A 26,723-nucleotide genomic window follows, 5' to 3' on the forward strand; every position below is an offset into this window, starting at 1 on the left:
TCATTTATTCACTCAACTATATACAACACATTAAAAACAATCATAAGTATACATTGACTGGCATAAACTTATATACATATATAAATAAACATCATAATAAAATGAATGATGATATCAATGGAATAGAATAGAGGTAAAAACCACATGACATGCTATTCCTCACTGTCAGTGTCAGGGCAGTTATCTTCTTTCTCTTCTGTTTCCTTTGTGTTCGAACAGCTGGAACACCTGCACAAGTCTGTACAACAGAGTCCTGCAGAGACACAGGAGCATCCATTTGTCTTGCAGGCACTCCCTCTGCAACCACAGTGTATCGCATGCAGAACAGTGTCAGGGGCTGGATTTCTTGTCATCCATGTCACTTGTAGATTTCCATCTTCCAGATGCCAACCATATCCAGCAGGAAATGGAGTGCCAATGTTTTGTTTCACACATGACCTCATGATTGCAGCCTGATAATTTGCCCTTTTGCAGTGCTGGTGGAGGGCATCACTTGTTGGGGGGATAGATAATTCTGGCAAGGCTGATGATGCCATACAGAAAGCCTTGTACCTAGCCTCATTGATATTTTCTGCAGCTGGCTGATCGTACAGATGGCATACATATTTGCAAAGTAATGCAAATGTTGAGTGGTCTAAGTTAAAGTCAGTCCCCAGATTTTTGAAAGCCTTCAGGTAGACATCTTTCTCATATGCCACAGCAAATGTCTTCCTTTTGCCTTTGCCATAAAAGGCACTTGTGGAGTCACACCCAGTGAATGTATTGGCCCTTTTCCACTACCCTTTTTCAGCTCACTTCAGCTCGCTTCAGCTCACTTCAGCCCGACACGGCTCGCGTTTCGACTACCTTAGAGCAGCACGACTCAGCTCGCTTCAGCCCTGCTTAGCACCCAAAACTCGCACGGTTTTGGAGTGGGGCTGAAGCGAGCCAAACCGAGCCGAGTGGGGCTAGGGGCGTGAGCAGACACTCCCCTGTGCACTGATTGGTGAGGAGGAGTGTCCTCACATGCCCACACACGCCCCGCGAGCACGCTGGGATCTGTAAACCCGGAAGAAGAAGAATTACGAATTACGAGAATTTCTGAAGCCTTATGCGCCTCGCCTCATCTATACGCTCTTGCCAGTATCTGTTGGCGTTGTCGGTGACAACAAGCCACAGCACCAAGACCAGCAACACTAACGACTCCATGTTTATTGTTTATTATCCGGGTCGTGAGACTACTGCTTAAAAGATCACTGATGTCACTGTTTGCGCCGCCTAACGACATCACGTGACGTCCACCCACTTTCGCTAACTCCACCCAATGTGTCCACCCACTTCCAGCCAGCACGGTTCAGCACGGTTGTAGTCGAAATGCAACTCCAACAGCCCCACTCAGCCGCATTGGTAGTGGAAAAGCGGCATATGTATCCCAATCAAGGCTGAACACACACTGGCTCCGAGAGCTGATGACACCTTGGTAATGTCAATGATGCGTGTCCTGTTGCCCGTCCCTGTGAAAAAGTATAAGCTGCATGGTAATCCTTTCTGCAGACTCACAGCAATGACTGCCACATCAGTGTCAGGGCTCTTAATAATGACAGTCTTGTGCTCCTGTGCAGCATGTTGTGCATGCAAAAACACCCTTGTGTCACATTCTTCATGGTCACACTGCAGGTCTTCCACAGCATGAACAGACTGCACACCGTCCAGTACAGTCACACAGTGACATTGGTCTCGATGTGTTATATACAAGCTGAGGTTTTTACCCACTGCTGTAAGATCAGCATTTGTCCACGCATCATACAAGAACTCTGCAAGTGCTTCTTTATTTGTTCCTTCAGAGAGAAACTTTTTCCACTGGGTTGGGGTCCTCTGATCCGGGCCATAGATCTGCATGCGTTGTGATCCTCTATCAGCTCGACGTGCCCGTTCAATGTTTTTAATGCTTATGTCAGGGTATTGGTCAGTGACAAAGTCAATGCGTGCACACTTGTGCTGTGAAGCAAGTTGGACTATGTACTGGAGTATGGTCTCAGCAAGCTCTCCAAATGTACCTGGTCTGGATCTGATAGCCTGAATAACTGCCATGCCATCAAAAAGAATGGCACCATCTGCTGGAACATTGTCAACTAAGCAGTCTCCACCTTTGCTCTCGAGTAAATCCATTAGAGCTGACTTTGTTTTAGCAAGTGAACCATCAGCACTGGCCAAAGGGTAGGACACAGTCCCCAAGGAATAAGACAGAATTTCCTTCATTTCTATCTTTCTGCTTTGACCTAGGATGAGGAGCCTGAAAAAAGCTTCTTGTCAGCACGCAAAATCACTTCCTTGCCAGCTGCAGATTTCTTTTTTTGCCTTAGCCGGGTCACTGAAGGTCTTCAGTTTTTGTGACTTTATGGGTGCAAAGATGTCAACTGAATTTGAAAACAGTCTCTGGTTCATAAACTCTTGTGTGGCATTTTCACCCTTTTCTGAGGCCACAAGCAAATCCTTTGTGATTGTCTTCAGTTGCTACTCTTCCAGAGCTAAGACACACAATGTGTTCTTGGTGTGTATCAAAAGGGTTCAGCATGGAATCAATGGTGAAAATTATACTGCCGACAGCCTTTTCATCAGCATTGATCCGTGTGGTGTCAAGGTCTTTTTGTTTGCGCACTTCAGGAGATATCCCTGCCATGGTTTCACATTGTCTTGCTATTGCAGCCCTTTCTGTCATGGTCCTACCTGTGGGCTTCTCTCTTCAGTCCTCCCAAGCTTCTGTGTCAGATCGTCTGCAACTCTCAGCGTGATAACCTGCTCTGTGTTCCTACTACTCTGACTCCTGAAGATATTCTGTTCCGTCTGACTCTGTCTGTTCTCCAGCCCCGGTAACATGATCTGCCTTCTGTCCTGTTGACTCTGCCTCTTGCCTGCCTCTCCTGTACCTTTGCCTGATCTCCAGCTGGCCTAGCCCTGCTGCTCGCCTGCCTCTCCATCTGCCTGGTGTGAGCAGCCCTGCCTGGAGCCCTACTCTTCTGCCCTGGTAACCTGACCCTGCATTTCTGTCCCCTATCTTGCTACCTGATTTGTGAATGTGTTCCAGCCTGCTCTCTATCATCTCCTGCCTGCTGAGGGACTGCTTGCTGGGAGACTGCCTGAAACCCAAGAGCTATCAGCCTACAGCCACACCTCTCCGACTATGCCTGATCCCGTCTGATCTCAGAAGTTAAGCAGGGTCAGGCCTGGTCAGTACTTGGATGGGAGACCTCAGACATCACCACCATGCTCCCACCAGCCTCTCAGTCCTCCTGCCACTGAACTTCTCACACACATACACACACATTCTCCCAACTCCCTTTTCCCCTGCTATTAATAAACTGTGGTTCAAGTGCATTTGATCTCCTCTCCTGTCTGGTCCTTGACAGAACGATCTGACCACGACATGGAGTCAGCGCCCGAACCATCTGCCCTAGACCGGCTGCAGCGCACCGAAGGAGATGTCAGTCGGATGTCTGCCGACATTGCAGCCCTGTTCCAGCTTGGTCAGCAGCAACAGCAACAACGACTGTACCAAGCATTCCAGCTGCTCACCGCCCTAGCACCCCCTGCTCCTCCGAGTCAACCACCGCCGCCCCTCGTTGCATCAGCCCCTGTCATACCCGCCACTGATGTGCCAGCCCCGGGAGGTGCTCCTGCTGCACTCGATGTCCCAGAACCCAAGGTCGGCAGTCTGGAGCGTTTGGCAGCCCCTCCCAAGTTCGTGTTTTCCTGACCAGCTGCCGGTTGCTGTTCGACCTGCAGCCCAGAACCTTCGTGTCGGAGGCAGCGAAGGTGGCCCTCATCATCACTCGTCTGACTGGCCGTGCCTGCCTGTGGGGGACTGCTGAGTATGAACACCGGACACCGGCGTGTGCCTCCTTCTCCCTGTTTGCAGCGGAGATAACTAAGGTCTTCGACCTGGGCTCGTCGTCAGTAGAGGCATCCGGAGGACTGATGAGTATTCGCCAAGGCAGACGAACAGTGGCTGACTACTCAATCGATTTCCGGACCTTGGCCCGGCGCAGCAAGTGGAACATGCAGGCGCTGGTGGACGCCTTTCTGCACAGCCTGGCTGACTACATGAAGGACGAACTGGTCTCGTACGAACAACCATCGGCACTCAATGAGGCCATTGCCCTGGCCATCCGCATTGACCGCCGGGTCCAGACCCGCTGACGAGAGAGGGCCCGCCAGACTCAGTCAGTCACCAGCGCATGGAGTAACCCAGCCCCTTCCACGTCTCCTGCTGCTTCTCTGCCAAGTCTTCTGGACCAGTCAGAGCTCATGGAGATCGGCCATGCTTCCCTCAGCCCGGCAGAGCGCCAGCGTTGGATCACCTCCAATCTGTGCCTGTACTGTGGGGGTGACGGTCACTGTGCTGCCTCTTGCCCAGTAAAAGCCTGAGCTCACCGGACATAGGAGGGGCCCGGTTGAGCTCAATGACCATCCATTCCTCCACCAGCCAGAAACCTATGCTCCAAGTTTGTCTTCGTCTGTTGGATTCCACCCACACCCTGGCCGCCCTGGTTGACTCTGGCGCCGAGGCTAACATCATGGACACCAAGCTTGCACGCCAGTTGGGTCTGCAAAGCCATCATTTATCCTCTCCCGTTCCAGCCAGGGTGCTGGATAGCCATCTCCTTGGCACCGTCACCCGCCTCACTGCCCCTGTTCCGATGAATGTCAGGCAACCACCACGAAACCATCCAGTTTCACCTGTTCCGTTCCCCCAGCCAACCTCTCATCCTGGGCTATCCATGGCTCCGCCAGCACAGTCCTCACCTCGACTGGGCCACTGGAGCGATAAGAGAATGGGGCAAGGACTGCCACCGGACCTGCTTACGAGCCGCCATTCTAAACCCCTGTACTCCACCTGCCAGCTCTGCCCCCGACCTCACTAATGTCCCAGTGTGTTATCACAGCCTTCGGGAGGTATTCAGCAAAGCCAAGGCCACTTCCTTGCCTCCTCACCGGCCCTACGACTGTGCCATTGATCTCCTCCCAGGCACTGCACCACCCAAGGGCCATCTCTACTCTCTGTCCGCCCCGGAAAGGAAGGCGATGGAGGACTAATATCAGTGACTCTCTGGCTGCCGGCCTCATCCGTCCATCCTCCTCTCCCGCCGGCGCTGGGTTCTTCTTCGTGGGAAAGAAGGATGGATCCCTGCGCCCCTGCATCGATTACAGGGGTCTCAACGACATCACCGTCAAGAACCGATACCCTCTCCCACTGCTCACCTCTGCCATCGAGCTGCTCCAGGGAGCCACGGTCTTCACCAAACTCGATCTCCGGAATGCCTACCACCTGGTTCAGATAAGGGAGGGAGACGAGTGGAAGACCGCGTTCAACACCCCCACCGGTCATTATGAATACCGGGTGATGCCATTTGGCCTTACCAACGCTCCAGCGGTATTCCAGGCTCTGGTGAATGATGTCCTGCGAGATATGTTGAACAAGTTCGTGTTCGTTTTCCTCGACGAAATCCTGATCTTCTCAAAGACCCTGTCCGAACACACCCAGCATGTCCAGCAAGTGCTCCGTCGTCTCCTTGAAAACTCCCTCTTCGTCAAGGCAGAGAAGTGTGAGTTTCATGCCAAGTCTGTGGGGTTCCTGGGGTACATCGTGGCAGAGGGGAGCATCCAGATGGACCCTGCCAAAGTCTCAGCAGTGACGTCATGGCCAGTACCAGAGAGCAGGAAGAAGCTTCAGCAGTTCCTGGGCTTCGCAAATTTCTACAGGAAATTCATTTGTAATTACAGCACCATTTGCGTCACCCCTCACCGCCTTGACCAGCACCAAACAGCCCTTCGCCTGGACCCCGGCTGCCAACGAAGCCTTTGCCACCCTCAAGGCTCGGTTCACCACTGCTCCCGTCCTCCAGATGCGGAGCGGCAATTCATTGTAGAGGTGGACGCCTCGGATGTGGGAGTCGGGGCAGTGCTCTCACAGAGGTCAGCAGATGACAACAAACTCCACTCCTGTGCGTTCTTCTCCCACCGGCTATCACCGGCCGAACACAATTACGACATAGGCAACCGGGAACTGCTGGCGGTCAAGCTCGCTCTGGAGGAATGGTGTCACTGGCTGGAGGGGTGTGTAGTCCCATTCCTGGTCTGGACAGACTATAAGAATCTGGAATACATCCGCACCGCCAAACGACTCAACCCCAGACAGGCCCGCTGGGCTCTCTTTTTCACCAGATTCAATTTCACCCTTTTGTACCGGCCCGGATCTCGCAACACCAAGCCTGACGCACTCTCCCGCCAGTTCCAGAAGGATGATGCCCCCTCCAAGGATCCGGCTCCCATCCTACCTGACCCCTGTATCATTGCTGCTCTGACCTGGGACATCGAAGAACGAGTGCGGGAAGCCTTCCGTGACCAACCCAGCCCCAGTGTATGCCCCACAAGTCGCCTCTTTGTTCCTGAAGACCTGCAATCCCAGGTTATACAATGGGGACACAACTCCCGTCTAGCCTGCCACCCTGGTTCCACTCGCACCTACCACCTGCTCGCCCAACAGTTCTGGTGGCCTACTATGGGCAGGGATGTGCGAGACTTCGTCCGAGCCTGCCCCACCTGTAATCAAAATAAGTCCTCCAGCTGGCCTCCTGCCGGTTTGCTCCAGCCTCTGCCCATGCCAATGCGACCCTGGTCCCACATTTCCCTGGATTTTGTTACGGGTCTGCCCCCTTCTAACGGGATGACGGTCATACTCACCATCGTGGACCGCTTTAGCAAGATGGCACACTTTGTTCCCCTCCCAAAACTACCGTTGGCCAAAGAGACCACCCAGATCGTCCTGCAGCATGTCTTCCGCATCCATGGGCTGCCCAAGGACATCGTTTCGGACCGGGGGCCACAATTCGCCTCCTCTTTCTGGAAGGAGTTCTGTCACCTACTCGGGGCCACCGCCAGCCTCACCTCCAGATTCTGATCCCAGTCCAATGGCCAGTCAGAGCGGACTAACCAGGAGTTGGAGAAGGCACTTGGGTGCATGGCGTCACGCAACCCTCGGGCCTGGTGCGAGCACCTGCTGTGGGTGGAATACTCTCACAACTCCCTCACCAGCTCAGCCACTGGGCTGTCCCCATTCCACTGCGTGTATGGCTACCAACCACCCCTGTTCCCCAGCCAGGAGGGAGAGGTCACCTGCCTGGCTGCCCTCACCTATGCACGCCGATGCCACCGCACCTGGTCTCAAGCCCGCGCTGCACTCCTCAAGTCAGTCACCAGCTACTCTACTGGAGCCAACCGGCGGAGGACACCTGCGCCCACCTACCGGGTGGGCCAGAAGGTGTGGTTATCATCCAAGGACCTGCCCCTCCAGGTGGAGTCTCGTAAGCTGGCACCTCGGTTCGTCAGACCATTCCCGATCCAGAGGATAATCAGCCAGTCTGCTGTCCGGCTCCGACTGCCCAAGTCTATGAGAGTGCACCCCACCTTCCACGTCTCTAAGATTAAGCCAGTGCACGAGAGCCCGCTGGTCCCAGCTGCACCTTCTCCTCCTCCTCCTCGTCTCATCGATGGTGGCCCAGTCTACTCTGTCCGGCGACTGCTGAAGTCACGGCGCAGGGGCCTCCAATACCTGGTGGATTGGGAGGGCTATGGTCCTGAGGAGAGGATGTGGGTCCCTGCTGGGAGAATCGTAGACCGTACCCTCATCAGCACCTTTCATCGCCTGCATCTGGACCAGCCGGCCAACCGGAGGGGTCGACCAAAGGGTCCTTGTCGGAATGACGATGCGCCAACCCCTACTGTCCCCGAGTCCAATTCTGAACCAGATCCTGAGGCCTTGGACACTGACCGGTCAGAGGAGTTCTGACCCTCCACCGGTATTCCCCCTCCTCCCGCCCGTCTTTGTGGATCTGTGGCTAGGGACTTCTGGAGCCATCCCTTGAGGGGGGGGGGGGTTCTGTCATGGTCCTACCTGTGGGCTTCTCTCTTCAGTCCTCCCAAGCTTCTGTGTCAGATCGTCTGTAACTCTCAGCGTGATAACCTGCTCTGTGTTCCTACTACTCTGACTCCTGAAGATATTCTGTTCCGTCTGACTCTGTCTGTTCTCCAGCCCCGGTAACATGATCTGCCTTCTGTCCTGTCGACTCTGCCTCTTGCCTGCCTCTCCTGTACCTTTGCCTGATCTCCAGCTGGCCTAGCCCTGCTGCTCGCCTGCCTCTCCATCTGCCTGGTGTGAGCAGCCCTGCCTGGAGCCCTACTCTTCTGCCCTGGTAACCTGACCCTGCATTTCTGTCCCCTATCTTGCTACCTGATTTGTGACTCTGTGTTCCAGCCTGCTCTCTATCTCCTGCCTGCTGAGGGACTGCTTGCTGGGAGACTGCCTGAAACCCAAGAGCTGTCAGCCTACAGCCACACCTCTCTGACTACACCTGATCCCGTCTGATCTCAGAAGTTAAGCAGGGTAAGGCCTGATCAGTACTTGGATGGGAGACCTCAGACGTCACCACCACGGTCCCACCAGCCTCTCAGTCCTCCTGCCACTGAACTTCACACACGCACACATTCTCCCAACTCCCTTTTCCCCTGCTATTCATAAACTGTGGTTCAAGTGCATTTGATCTCCTCTCCTGTCTGGTCCTTGACATCTTTCATGTTGTGATAATATCCAACGATATACTGCAGAGCGATTCTATGTTATGCCTGTCCAGCCACCTTTGGTCTTGGCATCTCTGTTGTAGGTTTGTTCGATAGCCTGGTCACAGGCAATGGAGGCAAATCCATGTCCACTTTGTCACTGGACAGTCCACTGACCTTTCACGGTCATCTCAGTGTGGCAAGAGGGATGTGTAACTGGCAGATTCACCATCTCCAGCCAGTATGGAGGCAAGTACCGAGCATAGTTTACTCGGTCATAGGCAAAAAACCATGGCATCATTAACTGGACAGTTGCCAGGTGAAGCTGCCAGTCTGACTCTCGTGTTGCTCGCACGAACAGGAGTAGCTGCATCATGTCGATGTACGAGCTCCAGAAGGCAAATGTCGGGCTTTCTGCACTTCTCTTCTGCACGAAGTCGGAGTATTTTGAGCACATACTCTGAAACCTCTGCTCTGTACTTAAAACATCCAAAAAGGTGTCTGGAAAGGAGTGCTTCATTTCAGTGATGACATGCATGTATTCAGCTCTCTGCTGATGTGACAAGGTGTCCAGAAAGGTGATAAATCTGATGCGCTGCAGGCTTTCATACAGAAGTTTATGTGCCCTCATGCTTCGATTATAATGATGGCCATTGATCACCCCATTGATGGATCCTGGGGCAACCACTTCGGATTCAATGAGTACATCTTGAAGCCCTGCATCTCCAAACCTTTTGCCTAAAACACTCAGATAGGACATGGTTGAGTGGAATTCCCCAAGTCTAATGACTAAACGCTGTGTGAAGTCATCATTCTTCCAGTGGATTTGCTGAGCTTTGGCATATATGGCTTGGTCAAACACTAACACTATGTGATCCAGTTCAAGCTGGTCAGTAATCTGGACACTTCGCTTCAGGATAGTGTTGACTGTTGACATCTCAGTTGGTGATGCCTCAATGACTGGCAGATAATACAGTGCTGACTTCTGCAGAGTGTTTTCACCTTGGAGCAGTGTATGGAACCCTGTCCAGTTTGGGATTGCACTTCCTTCCATGGACTTCATGAAAACATATGCCAGTTCAGCTTGTGCAGCAAAGTGGGTGTCCATTCTGCATGCCTCTGCCTCCATTAGCTGGCCCAAGTTGCGTGGGCCTTGCCTTTTGGACTGATGGTATGGCTCTATGGGGATTTGGGGTGGAGCTTTGAAGGAGGAAACTCCCTTTCTCAGAGGCTGTCTTGTGGCAGTGGACATGGTCTCGCTGGCAAAACTCTGGAGCATTATTCCATTGGTGTGATGAGTTGTTCCACGCCCTGATAGAGTCTCCTCACCAAAGTCAATGTTATCCCACACAAGTGTTGTGGGTGCCCTCTTTGAGAATCCCTTTGGTACTCTGTCACTACCCTCTATCAGTGTCAGCTGTGCAAGGCTAGTGTCCAGACTCAAGGCGGTGTCCCAGGATGCACAATTTCCCAGTTTGTTCAGCAGTGACACAATGCGTGATGACCCTGTTAAATGTCGCACAGTTAAGCCTAAACACAAGGACTTGGGTGTCTGTTTACGGACCTTGGAGGCAAGGTACACAATGTCCTGACAGACAGAAAGCACTTTTAAATCCATGTCGTCAGCAATGTTGACAAAATGATCCAGTGTTGGCTCCTCGGTGGCACCTACAATCCAGCTAACTAAATTGTAAAGTTCAAGGGGAACAACTGTTTGTGCTTCGGTGACATTGAAGTCTTCTGCAGTGGGAGGCCATGGGCACGACATGCCAGGCCTGTCACTAAGCAGTCTTTTCAAAAGCAAAGCTGCTGTGTATAGTGTCCGTGTGTCCTCTGTCATTGTTTGTAGCTTTGTTGTCCTTTTTTCAGTCTCGCTGTCTGTCTGGCTCATTTCACTGGACTGTGTTGTTTCCGCACCTGAGGGTAACATATCCAAGACTGTATCTGTTGACAAGGTCTCAGCAAAAACCAGTTCTGACGTGTTGCGTTCGGTGGGGGTGTGGAACACAAGCTGAGGAAAATCACGGGTGAGTCTCCTCTTCAATGTATCCTGTCTGTAACACAACAACAATAGTCATATGAGTACCAGCAAAGGGGGGGGGCTTCAGGTTGTGGCTGCAGTGCTGTATTAAGCCAATGCGGTGCCCCTGGGCACTATACCTCAAGTGCCCCCCCGCGCACACGCGTTCAGTAACCTCCTGCACACACTCACAAACCTTGCCTTTTGCTGTCAAAAATAGTAGCATATACATATAAACAATAGTACACATAAACAAGGTCATTCTTCCTCATTGAAAATGTATTAAGTAGGCTATATCAGCCCATCAAATTCACTGAAAACAACCAATGATATGCATGTAGGCATATTGAAATGTCTTATTCAAAAATGAGCAGCATATATTTGTATGTCTCAAGGGGATCCTCGTTGTCGCCGACCCTTCGGCTAACACTGGCTGTGGTTGTAGCATCTCCCCGGCTAGTGCTAGCAGGGCCATCTCCCTCACTAGCATCCCTGATTTCACTAGCTTCGGCTTCAGCGCTGGTAGTGACAGCAGTTGTCGATGTTTTTATAAAAAAAACGATCTAACACTGGAACATTTTTAATTGCAGCTACACGCCTGGAGTCTCTCTTTTTTTAATCTTCTCTTTGCACAACCACTCAATTGATGTCTGTCCATTTTTCATTTCTACCGCGGTTTTTAAAAAATTGATACATTTCACCGTAGGTGGACTGGCTCAACTGACAGGTTGAGGAAAGGGGGGTTAATGGTCACATAGGCCACTCTTGCTCAGAATTATGATTGTTGTTGTTGTTGTTCTTATGAAAGTGTTCATAATGAATTATATAGGACTATTTAACAATGTCACGTGTATAACCATTTTAAGTGTACAAACTTCCACAAAAAATATTTTTAAAGTTTCTGTCATGTGGTGCCCCCCCCCACTGGCTGTGAGTGGTTGGTGCCCCTGGGCACTGTGCCGCAGGCCCATATAGTTAATCCGGCCTTGGTGGCTGATTATAGCCACTTTCACAAATCAACACAGAGAGTGAATAAAATATTACAGGCTGGAGTTTACTTGCTATGCAACAGATTTAATACCAAGTATTCCCAAGAGAAGCACATAACTAGCATCACACTATCAAGAAGACTGCTGTCTTCCTTATTGCAAAATAATACATGTCTGTGCAGATGGCAAGCTGAGTGGTCACACACATGTATGAAATTTGCCTTGGATGTGACAAATAATAAATTTCCTTGCAATTACCTGTAGCTTGAAGCATCAACACCTTCACTTGACTGCACCAGGTCAATAAAGGTCTTCCTCATTTGGCTCATTCTCAGCACCTCTTGGTTGATCAGCAGCCTTTGACGGATTACCCTCTCACAGAACAACTTATAGCTGAGATCAAACGTTGGCTCAATCCTTAGAAAATAATATAGAAGATATGGGTTGTGATTGTGTTCTCATACATTGTACTGTATGTGTATTTATGTAAAGTTAATATATGACTTATTGTTCTTTCTCTGCTCTGTCAGGATCACTCAAAAACGTTGTGTACTGTCGGTAGCAACTTTTGTGGTACTGCACCTCCAGAGCCACACAGTCTTTGTCCTTGATGTGAACGAGAATGCTATGGTCGTCCTTTACTTCAGCAGCTTCCTGCAACTTGCCTTGTACAAAAGAAAAGAAAAAAGGATGGATAGATAGGCAGACAAACAGTCAGACTTCATTTTTCCTGGTGGACTGGTATTCAGTGGCATATTAACATCAAAGCACACAGACGTACTATGACATCCATACAAACATACACACTACCCTATTAAAGTCAAAGTGTACTTTATTGTCAAAAATCTTTGCAACAGGCATTAAGACAGAAGGGGGGGGGGGGCAGTCCTTAACTCAAACACTGCATTTTGGTCATTTGTGGTATTGGAATATTATAGGCATGGGGACGTTATGTATTGGAATGTTATTTTACTCACACCCACACACATACACAACACATTATAGTTCACACACACACACACACACACACACACACACACACACACACACACACACACCAGCAAAAGTACAACCAATAGACATCTTTCCATATTCATACAGCCATCCATACATCTGTACATCAATGTACTATATAAATCCACACATATACATTCAAATTAGACAAATGCAAGGAGATTGTGTGCAGTCAGTAGCAGTGTAGATACTCATTCAACTACACTCACTCTCTCTCTCTCTCTCTCTCTCTCTCTCTGTGTGCTGGGGGATAGGATGCATTTGCATAGACTACCTACTGTGTAGTGGGAGATGAGGGTGAGATGCCTTTTAGCTTACCTGCGGTTAAAGTCTGTGTCTTTGACAAAGCTTCTTTTTGTCGTCTGCCAGCCTTGACGACATATTTGCAGGTTTTCTTGCATATTATACAGATGGCAGGAAGGACGGGGCCAGAGCTCGAGATGGGCAGGCTTGATCTGGAATGAAGTTTCCTTGTCGGAGTCGTGCCAGTCACTGTTGCAGGGATAGCTTCGCTGGTCTGGGGGTCTTGTTTATCATCTCCCCGCGATTTCTCTCACATGAGATGCCTTTTTGCTCTTTCAATTTCGTGCTTGTCAATGAACATCCGGTAACATGTGGGATGGAAAGCTGCGTCTTCGGGAATTTTATCAAAATCCAAGTCAAGACAGTGTAATGTTCAGATACGTCTCTGCACTCACCCCTCAACTCCAGCCACTGCCGAAGGCTGTTTCGGTAAGTATTCCACCGTATGCTGGTGAAATTCTGTGTTTTTTCATGCTTCACAGAAGATATGTGCATATAACAAGTCTTACGTGTTGAAGATTTAGTTTTTTCAACAGTTTCGGCCGAGTTTTCTTCTTCTTCGCTACTGCTGGATGATAGCACTGCTACTCCGGTGGCTGCCATGCTGCTTCTGTTTACCAAACACAACTGGGAGCTTCCAGCTACCTGATTCGTCCAGTCTGATGACGTTTCAACCATGGCACCTCTTGCGAGCCAATGTGTTATTACGCCTGCCGAATATGTACATACGCCTTGGAGATGCTAGTTCTTCATTAAATGTTGCGGTTTAAGAAATGAGCGTGATTCTGTGATGCGAACTTTTTGTTGTAATCTTACCACAACTCATTCTTTTTTATGAACTGAAGCGTGTGCGGTTCGGAGAGGTCAGAGCGGGATCTCTTTTCGGAAGGACTTTTCGAGGTTCACCTTACGGCCTATTAGGTTAACTGGTGACTCTAAATTGACCGTAGGTGTGAGTGTGAATGGTTGTCTGTGTCAGCCCTGCGATGACCTGGAGACTTGTCCAGGGTGTACCCCGCCTTTCGCCCGTAGTCAGCTGGGATAGGCTCCAGCTTGCTTGCGACCCTGTAGAACAGGATAAAAGCGGCTAGAGATGATATGAGATATCTAGCACAAGCACAACTTTATTTATTACACACTTGTGAAATTCCTCTCTGCATTTAACCGTCTGAAGCAGTGAACACACACATGCGCGCACACATACCCAGAGCAGTGGGTGGCCATGCTAACAGCGCCCGGGGAGCAGTTGGGAGTTAGGTGCCTTGCTCAAGGGCACTTCAGCCCAAGGCCATCCTAACCGCATGTCTTTTGAACCGTGGAGGGAAACTGGAGCACCCAGAGGAAACCCACGCAGACACGGGGAGAACATACAAACTCCACACAGAAAGCGGCCAGCAGGGGCCTGGGCTCGAACCCAGAACCTTCTTGCTGTGAAATGACAGTGCTAACCCCTTATACCACCATGCTGCCTCTTAGCCTTATACTTTGTTGATGCACCTTTGGCAGCAACTACACCAAGTCATTTTGGGAAAGAAGCTATGAGCTTGGCACACTGTGTCTGGGCATTTTTGCCCATTCCTCTTGGCATATCCTTGCAAGCACAGTCAGGTTGGATGGGGAGCATCGATACACAGCCATTTTCAGCTACTTCCATAGATGTTCAATTGGATTCAGGTCTGGGCTCTGGCTGGGCCACTCAAGGACATTCACAGACTTTCTCCAAAGCCACTCCTTTGTTCTCTTGGCTGTGTGCTTCAGGTCATTGTCATGTCGGAAGGTAAACCTTCGCTTCAGTCTGAGGTCCAGAGCGCTCCGGAGCAGGTTTTCAACGATCTCTGTATACTTGGTTGCATTCATCTTTCCCTTCTTCAGGACTAGTTGCCCTGTTCCTACTGCTGAAAAACTTCCCCGCATCATGATGCTGCCACTGCCATGCTTCACTGTAGGGATGGCATTAGCTAAGTGGTGAGTGGTACCTGGTTTCCTCCAAATGTGACGCTTGATATTCAGGCCAAAAAGTTCAATTTTGGTTTCATCAGACCAGAGAATCTTGTTTCTCATGGTTTGAGAGTCCTCTAGGTGCCTTTAGGCAAACTCCAAGCGGGCAGTCATGTGCCTTTTGCTAAGGCATAGTTTCCATCTGGCCACTCTACCATAAAGGCCTGATTTGTGGCGTGCTGCCTGGATGGTTGATCTTCTGAAAGGTTCTCCCATTTCCATAAGGATATGCTGGAGCTCTGTCAGAATGACCCTCGGGTTCCTGCTCACCTCCCTGGCCAAGGCCTGTCTTCCCCGATCGCTCGGTTTGGCCGCCAGCCAGGTCTAGGAAGACTCTTGGTGGTTCCAAAGTTCTTCCATTTACAAACGATGGTGGCTACTGTGCTCTTTGGGACCTGTAAAACTGCAGCAATTTTTCTGTACCCGTCTCCAGATCTATGCCTTGAGACAATCCTGTTTCTGAGATCTGCAGATAATTCCTTTGACCCCATGGCTTGGAGTTTGCTCGGACATGCACTGTCAACTGTGGAACCTTTTATATAGGCAGGTATTGGCAATCCCCAATCATGTCCAATCAATTAAATTTACCACAGGTGGACTCCAATTAAGTTGTAGAAACATCTCAAGCAGTATCAGTGGACACAAAATGCACCTCAGCTCACTTTTGGGTGTCCTATCAAAGGGTGTGCACACTTGTACATATATTTTACATATTGATTTTTAATAAATTAGCACAAATGTCTCACAGCTTGCTTTCACTTAAAGTAAAAACGAATTTCTATAATTATGATGGATGTTTGTTTTTTCCTGGGGTCATACCATTTGTAATTTTTTAAATTTACTTTTATAGACATCAGTACATCAGTCTATATATATATTTTTTTAATATAATTATGATCAATGTTTTCCTGGGGTTTATATTACCATTTCACATATAAACCTCACCATGCCCTAAAAATGTCGAATGAGCTCATATTTTAAAGAGAGTTGTTAACCTTGCTGTGCAGCAGTTTGGGTCATCAGGGGTCTTTCTCTGCAATATAATTTATTGTGACATGGTCTTCTTGAATAATATGAACAAAACTGGCTCCTTGAATGGTGATTCCCCCCCCCCCCCCCCCATGCTTCAGAAATTTGACATGATTCCCCACATAATATTGAGAACGATGATATTCCATTAATTTTATTTGCTATTAAATAGTTCTAATGTAAGGCCCCCATCACACTTATTGGGAATTAGCAGGAATCGAGCAGAACCAGCCGGAATGAAACACTTTTCAAAATTCATGCCACATTCGGACAGGAATTTCAAACTCACCAACATTCTTACAGCTTCGTAAGAATGCCGTTCAAATACTTAGAATGCGCTTCGAACCCGCCTCGAATGATTCTTGCACATTCCGGGTGTATTAGCTTTCAAATGCAGTTCAAATGTAGTTGGAACACAGTAGGAATATCTAGAACACTCTTAGAATGCAGTAAGAATATTAAGAATGCACTTCGAATGCTGTACGAGTGCGGTTCGATTGCTGACCGAATACCACCCGAAGTCTGGTCAGAAGGTGCCTCAAATGCAGTCAGAACGCTCCTGGAATAGCCACCAAATATGTTTCGAATGTCTAAGAATTAAAAGAGAATGCAGCTCGAATACTTAGAATGTACTTCGAATATCCTGGAATATACGAAGAATTTTCATTCCGACGGCATTCCGGCTCATTCGAGGCACATTCGGGACATTCTGGCAGGATTTGAAGTGGCTTGCCATTTCGATTTTTTCCCCCGAACGTGATCAGAATGTTTCGAATGCTGTTAGAATACCATAAGAATATTTAGAATGCAGTCAGAATGCAGTTAGAATACACTTCGAATGCCGTTCGATATTTCTCCTCTTCGAATGCACCTCGAATGTTTTGAGTATGAGCAAAGCATTCAGGCTGGCCACAAGAATGGCTCCGAATGTTTGGAATGCACTCAGAATGCAGTCAGAATTTTTAGAATGCACTTCGAATATCCTGGAATATATGAAGAATTTTCATTCCGCCTCTCATGTGACTATCCTATAAGGTTATTTTTATTGAAATTTCACCTTTTATAAAACTGTTTACTTATTTGCTGCAAAGTTTTTATGGTTATACCACATTGACTTTTTTACATGATCCCCCAAATATTCTCTTAAAATTGATTAAAACCAGAAATTTTTTACTGCATCCTGAGAAAAAGAATGTATGCAAATAAGGTTTTTTTTAATAAACCCTTTTAAATTATGCTAAACCATATGGACACCAAAAAATTAGCATCATGTCATTAATCCAACTGTAAAATAGCTGATATGTTAGCTTAGCCTATCCATAAACACAATGAGCCAAGCAACCCTATGTCTAAGAAAGCATACACTGAACCCACTTTGTCAGGAAAGCTTGTTCTGAAGAACAAAAAAATAATGGGTTGCCAGTCACATTGAAATGTTTTCGCACCGAGGATAGCATGTGGCACAAAATGGTCTACATCAGTACAAGGCCTGTTTAAACATAAAACAGATACAATGGTCTAGATCACTACACGACCTGCTCAAATACAAAGTGGACAGTCTACAACATAGAAAGATATAAGATATGGTGAACATGGAGTTCAAATTTGATTTGTCTCATACACAATCATACAGAGTATGACATGCAGTGAAATGCTTACTGCAATGCTCTCTAAGTCGTGAGGATAGTTTGGGGGGGGAGTGGTAAAAAGTGAGAGGAAGTAAAATAGAATGTAATAAGTATAATAGGAAAATAAGAACATGATGGAGTGCTCTGTAGAATACACAATATGCAGAGTAGGTATACATGTATAGCTCTGCAATGTATATAGGAGAATATACAATATACAGAATATGTATAAATATATTGCGCACAAGAAATATATTGCACTGTAATGTGTTAATGTATATTGCACTAAAATTGGGTTGCACAAGAGAAATATGTATAACCATATTGCACTGTAATGTGTGTATTGAAATGTATATTGCGCTGTAATTAGGTTGCACAAAGAGGTATAATTGCTCAAGAAATGTGCTGTATATATTGTACTTAAGTTAGATGAAATTATGTGAAGAGGTGCAAGAGGTAGGGTGTGGTAGTGGCGATGATAACGAGTGGTTGTCTGTCCTTTACTGATTGTTATTGTCCTGATTAAGAGCTTGAATGGCCTGAGAGAATAAGCTCCTCCTCATTCTTTTGGTATTGGCCTTGAGGGAGCGAAAGTGCTTTCCTGACCTCAACAGAGAAAAAAAAGAGTCCATGGTTGAGGTGGCTGAGGTCTTTGTTTTCCTGGCCTTGGTCCGGCACTGATTGGTGTAAATAGATTCCAGGTCAGGGAGCTCCGTGTGGATGACACATTTGGCTGATTGCACCACTCTTTGGAGAGCCCGTCTATCCTGCTTGGTGCTGTTCCCAAACCAAGTAGAGATATTTCCGGTCAGGATGTTCTTGATGGTACAAGAGTAAAAATGTCCCTCAGCACCCTTTGTGGCATTTTAGATGGAAAAGACGCTGATGGGCCTTCTTAATCAGGGCAGTGATGTGGCAGGACCTTGACAAGTCTTTTGTGATGTGAATGCCCAGGCATCGAAAGCTGTCCAGTCTCTCCACTGGGGTCCCGTTGATGTTGAGGGGCTTGTAGTTCCTCCCGTGCTTTTGTGAAGAAGTCCATGATCAGCTCCTTTGTCTTGCTGACAGTTAGGAGGAGGTTGTTTTCCTGGCACCAGATCTCCAGGTTTTTGACAACCTACAGGTCATCATACCTCATTGTTATCAGAGATCAGGCCTACCACAACAGTGTCATCAGCAAACTTGATGGTGGTGGATTCTGATGAGGCTACGCAATCGTAAGTATACAGAGTGTGCAGTAGAGGGCTCAGAACACATCCCTGGGGGGCTCCAGTGCAAAGGGTGATGGGGGTGATGGTATATGTTTCCCCCATCCTTACTGCCTATGGACTATCTGAAAGGAAGTTGAGGATCCACTGATACAGTAATGGGCTGAGTCTCAGATCCTTTAACTTCGTGAAGACCTTTTCAGGGAATTATCATGTTTGAATGCAAAAATATATAGTCTACAAACAGTATCTTGACATAATTCCCCCTCCTGGAGTCAAGGTGGCTGATAGCTGTGTGCAGGAGATGTGTGATGGCGTAGTGGGTCCAAGATGGTAGGAAGTGAAGAGGTGATGAAGTCTCTGACCAGTCTTTCAAAGCACTTCATCACAACGGAGGTCAGTGCTACTGGTTGGTAATTGTTAGGACAAGCAGGCTGCTGTTTCTTTGGGACAGGAACAATAATTAACTGCTTGAAGCCCCTGGGAATCACTGCCTGAGCCAGGGAGAGGTTGAAGATTTCAGTGAACACTGGTGCTAGCTGGTCTGCACAGGCTCTCAGGACCCTACCTGAGATGCCATCAGGTTCTGATGCATTCCTGGAGTTCACTCTCCTGAAGGCATTCCTCATGGCATGTTCTGTGATGATGATGATGAAAGCAGCCTCCTTACTGGCACTCTCCATGTGTAGTATGATATTTACACTGCTTTATACACAGTAGTGCTAGCTGCAGCCTCGAAGCAAGGAGAAAACATGTTACGCTCATCTCCCAGTGATGCATCTGCATTTGTCATTGAGGAGGGTGCTTTTTTTTCAGTCCATTATTGTCCTGAGTCCCTTTCACAGGCTTCTAGTGTCACTTTGTTGTAGCTGTGACTCTCTAGTTTGCTCCCAGAATTCTGCTTTGCCTCCTTGACTGCTCTGTACATGCTATAAGACGCAACTTTATATTGGTCCATATTTCGGGTAGCAAGCCCTGTCTTGCAGGCGGTGGTGCGTGATCTTGGAGCGTTGCGGATGGTTTTGTTCACCCATGGCTTCTGATTGGGAAACATCCTGATGGTGGTTTTGCAAATGGTGTCATCCACAAGTTCCCCTAAACATGTTGATGTTATCAGAGCTGTACCGTAACACGTCCCAGTCTGCATTATCCAAGGTGTCCTGCAGAGCGGCTTCTGATTGGTCCATCCAGCGACTGACCTCCCTCACAACCATGGCTTTCTGTTTCAGTCTCTGTTTGTAAGTAGGAGTGAGGAAGATAGTGGCATGGTCTGATTTTCTCAAACACTGGCATGGACTTTGCCTTGTAACAGTCCCTGAACAGAGTGTAACAATGGTTCAAAGTCCTATTTCCCCTGGTAGGGCAGGTGATGTGTTAAAGGGTTGGAAGTGTGTGTTTATGGTTGGCATTGTTAAAGTCCCCTGCCACAATAAGTGCAGCATCCCAATGATTTATTACATGTTGAATGAGGGCCTCATGTAGCTCATACAAGGTAGTGTCCATGTCCGCCTGAGGCAGAATATAAACGGCGCTGACTATGACCAAGGTGAATTCTAACGGAAGATGGAAAGGGTGACATTTGATGGTCCGAGGTTCCAGGTTGAGTGAACATGAGCATGTGCCAGGACAAATGCTTGTACAACCATGCCATCTGTTGTTCGCCATCAGACATACACCACCTCCTCTTGCCTTCCCCAACTCCACTGTCCTGGCCATACGGTAAACCGAGAATCCTGCCAGCTGTACTTTGTGGTCTGGTACCACTGGGTTCAGCCATGTCTTGGTGAAGCAGAGGAGGTTGCAGTCCCAAATGTCCCTCTGAAACTTGACTCTGGCCCTGAGGTCATCAAGCTTGTTGTCAATGGATTGTACACTGACTAGCAGGATAGTGGGCATGGGTGCATGGTGTGCGCGAGCCCGCAGCCTGTTCCTGATGCTGTCTCATTTCTCTTGAGGTTGTTACTTAGGGTTGTGACCGTTTGTTCTCCCTCAAGATCTTCCTTGGCCAGGCTGGGTCTGGAGTTGAAAACATTGGTATGTGAGTAAATTGTTGACCAATAGAAATAAGGGTATTTCTATCGTATCAAATCACTGTTGCCATACTGAAGAGCTAAAAAATGTCTAAAAACAGCCAACTGAATAACTTAGAAGAAAGTGTGATCAGAGCAGTAAGCACAGTAGTCTACTCACCGGTGCCATCAACAGTTAAACAACAGACTAACATTCTGACTGATTTCTTCATCATCAAAAATTAAGTTAATAAAAGACTCATAATTGATTGTTGACTCACCAATTGTTGTCTCTGCTCAGCCTGCTGTAGTGTGGTCTTTGTATTCCACCATCAAGAACAAAATAATCCAAACAGGTTAAGGAATTTTGTACATCATGGTCTCTTTTTAAAGTTTGTAGCAAGGGGTGCTATGCTTTAATTGATGCTAGCCTGATTATTGGTCACTGACAGATTAGTAGTGCAAGCAGTAACTTGAAATTAATCCATTCCATCATTGTGGTCATTTTGAAAGGATGATGAGCAAGACAAGAAGTAAGAGTAAGAAATGAGTGGAGCACAGGATACAATTAAATTATTTTTCCACACTCAATCCTTGTGTTTTAGTACATCTTTCCATTTTACTGCCTAGCTAGATTTAAGACACATTAATGAACATGTATGAACATTATTGTAAGTCCATCACTCACTGAGCCACTCTGAGTCACATGGCATTTGATTAGGCATAAACTTCCACTATTGCGGTCCAGCCGAAAAGTAGCTTAGTAGGAGTAGCTTCATAGCTTACTAAGGCTGTTCCCTCACCATTTATTTATTTATTTATCCCCCCCCCCATTTGACCAACTGAGTGTATCTTTTGCAGTATGTTTGAGATTTGTTACCCTTCTGTAGAGTCATCCTCATCCTAGTGGATGGCAACACTTTCTTTTCAAGAATTTTCCACTACATGATGGTACCATGAGAAGAGAAACAGTCCCATACCATAATGCATGTTTAGTACTTTGAAAAGTTTGATGATGAGGATGTATAATAATAATAAATTATTTGTCAAGTTTGAGCACACTACATTCTCTCAGTAACCTACATGCTTCTCTAACTATTCTGTAGCAAACTTCAAACAAGCTTCAGCATGCCTTTTCAGTAAATGAGTCTCCTGGGGTGATTGAGAATAGAGAACATGGCTATGGCGTACAGTGCCTCGTGTTTTCTCTGTGACAGTTGTACACAGTGGCATTTCTGGCCATTCTGGCACCCTGGGCCAGATCTCCAAACCCCATTCCCCTAGCATCCCTCCACCCCAAAAGCACCATCTTCAGGGGAAATGGTACTTTTTAATTTTACTACTATAAGGCCACACCAATTCGATTAGTTGGTTCTCGGAATCGCCGCTTGAAGAAAATGCAGAATGAAAAAAGAAATCGAAATCGAACTCCCGCCAACAGAAAAGGTCACGTGACGTGAGATCACGTGACGTCGAAAACCAATCAAATCGCCCCTTTCACTTTCGTTAAAGACTTGTGAAGTAGCCTACTCCTGGTCAAATCTTTTTTTTTTTCTGTGCATTGTAGATGTTCAATTGACTGTAATTCAATCGTTTATTTAGCCTGTCTGTTTACTGGTTTGCCTGTATTGTTTGGTCTATTTCCACCGCTAATTTTACCATCAGAGCATTTTTTTTTAATCTTTATTTCGCCTGCTCGCTTCATATTTTTCCTGAAAAAATCCAAGAACGGCGGCACGGTGGTGTAGTAGTTAGCGCTGTTGCCTCACAGCAAGAAGGTCCGGGTTCGAGCCCCGTGGCCGGCGAGGGCCTTTCTGTGCGGAGTTTGCATGTTCTCCCCGTGTCCGCGTGGGTTTCCTCCGGGTGCTTCGGTTTCCCCCACAGTCCAAAGACATGCAGGTTAGGTTAACTGGTGATTCTAAATTGACCATAGGTGTGAATGTGAGTGTGAATGGTTGTCTATGTGTCAGCCCTGTGATGACCTGGCGACTTGTCTAGGGTGTACCCCGCCTTTCGCCCGTAGTCAGCTGGGATAGGCTCCAGCTTGCCTGCGACCCTGTAGAACAGGATAAAGTGGCTATAGTTAATGAGATGAGATGAGAAATCCAAGAACCAACTAATTAAATTGGTGTGGCCTAAACACAATATAAAATATAATAAAAGTGTAAAAGGTAAACTACAATAATAATACAGCATTAATGATTGAGCTACTACTCAGTTGGGTAGCTTAGCTTCTCTGTATTGCTACACTCTGTTGTTCTAGCTTGGCTTATTAGCTTGCTTCATGCACTACATTTCAAATGGTTCAAATCAGAGAGATGGATGCTTTTAAAAAATGTCCATTAAAAACATACCTCTGTACTTTTGTCTCCTTTCTTCCTCTTCTTTTAAATTTGTGGCCCTGAAGGCTTTGATCTTTTCATTAGTACAGGCTGACTGGCAGAAAATTTCAACAGATGCAGTGAGCTGGCAACTGGTGCGGTCACCCGCCGTCCACACCTGGCTCCTAACCCCCAAAGTCTCTCATCTCATAAGTCAAGTCAGTTTATTTGTATAGTGCTTTTAACAACCGACATTGTCACAAAGCAGCTTTACAGAAAAATAAAGACTTTTAAATATGAACTAATTTTATCACCAATATATTTATTTAACGGGGCGGGATGGTGGTGTAGTGGTTAGCACTGTCGCATCACAGCAAGAAGGCCCTGGGTTTGAGTCCAGTGGCCAGTGAGGGCCTTTCTGTGTGGAGTTTGCATGCTCTCCCCGTGTCCACGTGGGTTTCTTCCGGGTGCTCCGGTTTCCCCCACAGTCCAAAGGCATGCAGGTTAGGCTAATTGGTGGCTCTAAATTGACCATAAGTGTGAATGTGAGCGTGAATGGTTGTCTGTGTTAGCCCTGTGATGACCTGGCGACTTGTCCAGGGTGTACCCTGCCTCTCGCCCATAGTCAGCTGGGATAGGCTCCAGCTTGCCTGCGACCCTGTAGGACAGGATAAGCGGCTACAGATAATGGATGGATGGATGGATATTTATTTAACCCTGCTGAGCAAGCTTGTGGCGATGGTAGCAAGAAAAAACTCTCTCAGATGACATGAAACCTTGAGAGGAACCAGACTCTAAAGAGAACCCATCCTCATTTGGGTGATAGTACGATTATGAATAATTTGCTTCAATAACCATGTCCTCTATAATCACCAAAGTACAACTGTGTAACCAGAAAATTCATTATAATTTTAGCATGAAGGCTATTTTGTTGAAGTTATCAACTGTTCATTGAGGGGGCTTGAGTGTTCATGATGATGGCAGTCCTAAACTTATGGCAATTGTGGTTCTCAGGCATCACAGCAAAACTGGAAGTGTCCAGAGCCATCTTCCAAGTGCAACTTTTGACTGTCCATATGGGGCTTTCCTCCACAGGATCCTAATTCTTGCCTGAAGTCCGGTGGCCACGACCCTGACTGATAAGAGGTATAGATAATGGATGGACGAATCGGCCCCAAAATGTATGCCTTTTTTTGGAGAAGGTGGGGAAAATGGGGGTGTCCAATCAGTACCCCCCTGCAGGTGGTGTCCTAGGGATTGCTTATGCCTACAAATGTCCCTGACTCTACTCACTGTTTTCTAGTGCACTACTCTTCTTGGACTACTCTTCTTACTAACATTCTGGCTGCTCAATTGAAACTCTTCAAGGTGCTCCTGTGCATGACCAGTTGATGGTTGAGTGATGCTCCTTCCACTTGCAGATAATGGTCATGATGGTGCTTATAGTGATGTTCCTCAGTAACCAGTGCTATTGCTGCAGTGCCATAGCTGCACTGGAAATATTTTTAACCCCTTGGCTGCCACCCATAATTAATTGTGATGTGCCGGGCATATTGGACAAAAATAGGTCAAAATTGGGATATTTTGATAATCTTTCTCTAACTTGTTCAGAACTTTATATTTTTAATATTTGTATAGAAAAAAATCAAAAACACTGTTGTAGAGTAAAAATAAATTTAGTAATCAAAAACATCCAAAAAAAAAAAAAGACAACGGGTCAGTGAGAACCTGTCCATAAACATGAATTACTAGTACTTGAAAACACGATGTACACCAAGGGTCTATGTATTCTAAGTAACTGGGTACCATTTTTATGATGGTCTTTGGTATGACCCAACCGTGAATAGAACTTGCGGTCTCCCGATCGAGAGGCAGACATGCTAACTACTAGGCCAACTCGCAGTAATGTACTACTGTGAAGTAAAAGTAATGTGCCATGTAAGGTACATAAAAGGAGGTGTTTATGACGAGTAGTGTACGTCATAAGGCACAGCAGTAAAAGATTTCACGACATACGTGACTTGTCCAGGGGCATTGAAGGGGTTAATTGAAAAATATTTAACATGTTGAATAGTCATTTCCTCCACTGTCTGGACCAAAACCTAAAACCCTGCACTATAGCACCACTATTAGGCTAATTGAGCCTGTGTTGCTTGTCTGAGTAGTGTGAGGAAGTACAAACTGTTGACCAAGTTTAATTTCTCTACAGTGAAGTCGGTGAACTGCACAATTCATTTTCAGGAAGAAAAGTAATTAGGTGAAAGAAAATTTGAACAATTAGGGTTCCAGCAGGCGGCACGGTGGTGTAGTGGTTAGTGCTGTCGCCTCACAGCAAGAAGGTCCGGGTTCGAGCCCTGTGGCCAGCGAGGGCCTTTCTGCGCGGAGTTTGCATGTTCTCCCCGTGTCCGTGTGGGTTTCCTCCGGGTGCTCCAGTTTCCCCCACAGTCCAAAAACATGCAGGTTAGGTTAACTGGTGACTCTAAATTGACCATAGGTGTGAATGTGAATGGTTGTCTGTGTCTATGTGCCAGCCCTGTGATGACCTGGCAACTTGCCTAGGGTGTACCCCGCCTTTCGCCCGTAGTCAGCTGGGATAGGCTCCAGCTTGCCTGCGACCCTGTAGAACAGGATAAAGCGGCTAGAGATGAAATGAGAGGGTTCCAGCACTCTCTTGTGCTTGGGGGAGGGGGGAAAACTGATTTGTGCTTAAATGTATTGTAAAACAATTACAACCCCAATTCCAAAAAAGTTAGGATATTGTGTAAAACGTAAATTAAAAAAAAAAAAGAATGTGGTGACTGGATGATCATGGAAACCCGATATTTCATTGAAATAGTACAAAGACAACATATCAAATGTTGAAATTGAGATATTATTATTATTATTATTTTATAATATATGCTCATTTTGAATTTGATGTCGGCAACACATTTCAAAAAAAGTTGGGACATGGGTATGTTTACTACTGTGTTGCATCACCTCTACTTTTAACAACACTCTATAATGTTTGGAAACTGAGAAGACCAATTGCTGTAGTTTTGAAAGTTGTCCTATTCTTGTTGATGTACAATTTCATTTGCTGATCAGTTCGGGGTCTCCTTTGTCATTTTGCGCTTCATAATACGCCAAATGTTTTTGATGGGAGACAGGTCTGGACAGCAGTAGGTAGGCCAGTTTAGCACCCAGACTCTTTTAGTATGTAGTCATATAGTTGTAATATGTGTAGAATGTGGTTTGGCATTATCTTGCTGAAATAAACAAGGATTTTCCTGAAAAAGATGTTGTCTGGATGGCAGCATGTTGTTGCTCAAAAACCTGAACATATCATTCAGCATTAATGGCGCCTTCCCTGATGTGGAAGCTACCCATGCCATGTACATGTATTCCTAACGAGCAAGCTTGAGGTGATGGTGGAAGGAAAAACTTCCTGCCTCAGCTGACATGAGAAAGAAGCCTTGAGAGTAACCAGTCTCTGTAGGGAACCCATCCTCATTTGGGTGATCAGATATCATGTATATTGTTTCTATAATTAGTCCTATATGATCAAAAAGTGCAATTGTGGAACCAGGAAATTCATTATAGATTGAGCACAGTTGCCATGAACAGTTTTGC

At 46.9% G+C, this 26,723-nt stretch overlaps 1 protein-coding gene across 18 annotated transcripts in view; it reads left to right on the forward strand.

The window, feature by feature from the left end:
• The window catches only part of rapgef6 (Rap guanine nucleotide exchange factor (GEF) 6), a 721,150-nt gene that overhangs the window by 43,945 nt on the left and 650,482 nt on the right, over positions 1-26,723 (forward strand). The window contains exon 2 of one of the 18 annotated variants that reach the window (XM_060935832.1): positions 10,462-10,619. The exons of 16 other annotated variants lie outside the window; for them this stretch is intronic. The gene's annotated coding sequence lies outside the window, so the exon portion shown is untranslated. Of the gene's footprint in view, positions 1-10,461; positions 10,620-23,309; positions 23,330-26,723 lie in introns of those variants that run through there. One more of the 18 variants, XM_060935840.1, reaches the window with a different exon arrangement.

Source organism: Neoarius graeffei, chromosome 12 (genome assembly GCF_027579695.1).
Source record: "Neoarius graeffei isolate fNeoGra1 chromosome 12, fNeoGra1.pri, whole genome shotgun sequence".
NCBI classification, from domain to species: Eukaryota; Metazoa; Chordata; class Actinopteri; order Siluriformes; family Ariidae; genus Neoarius; species Neoarius graeffei.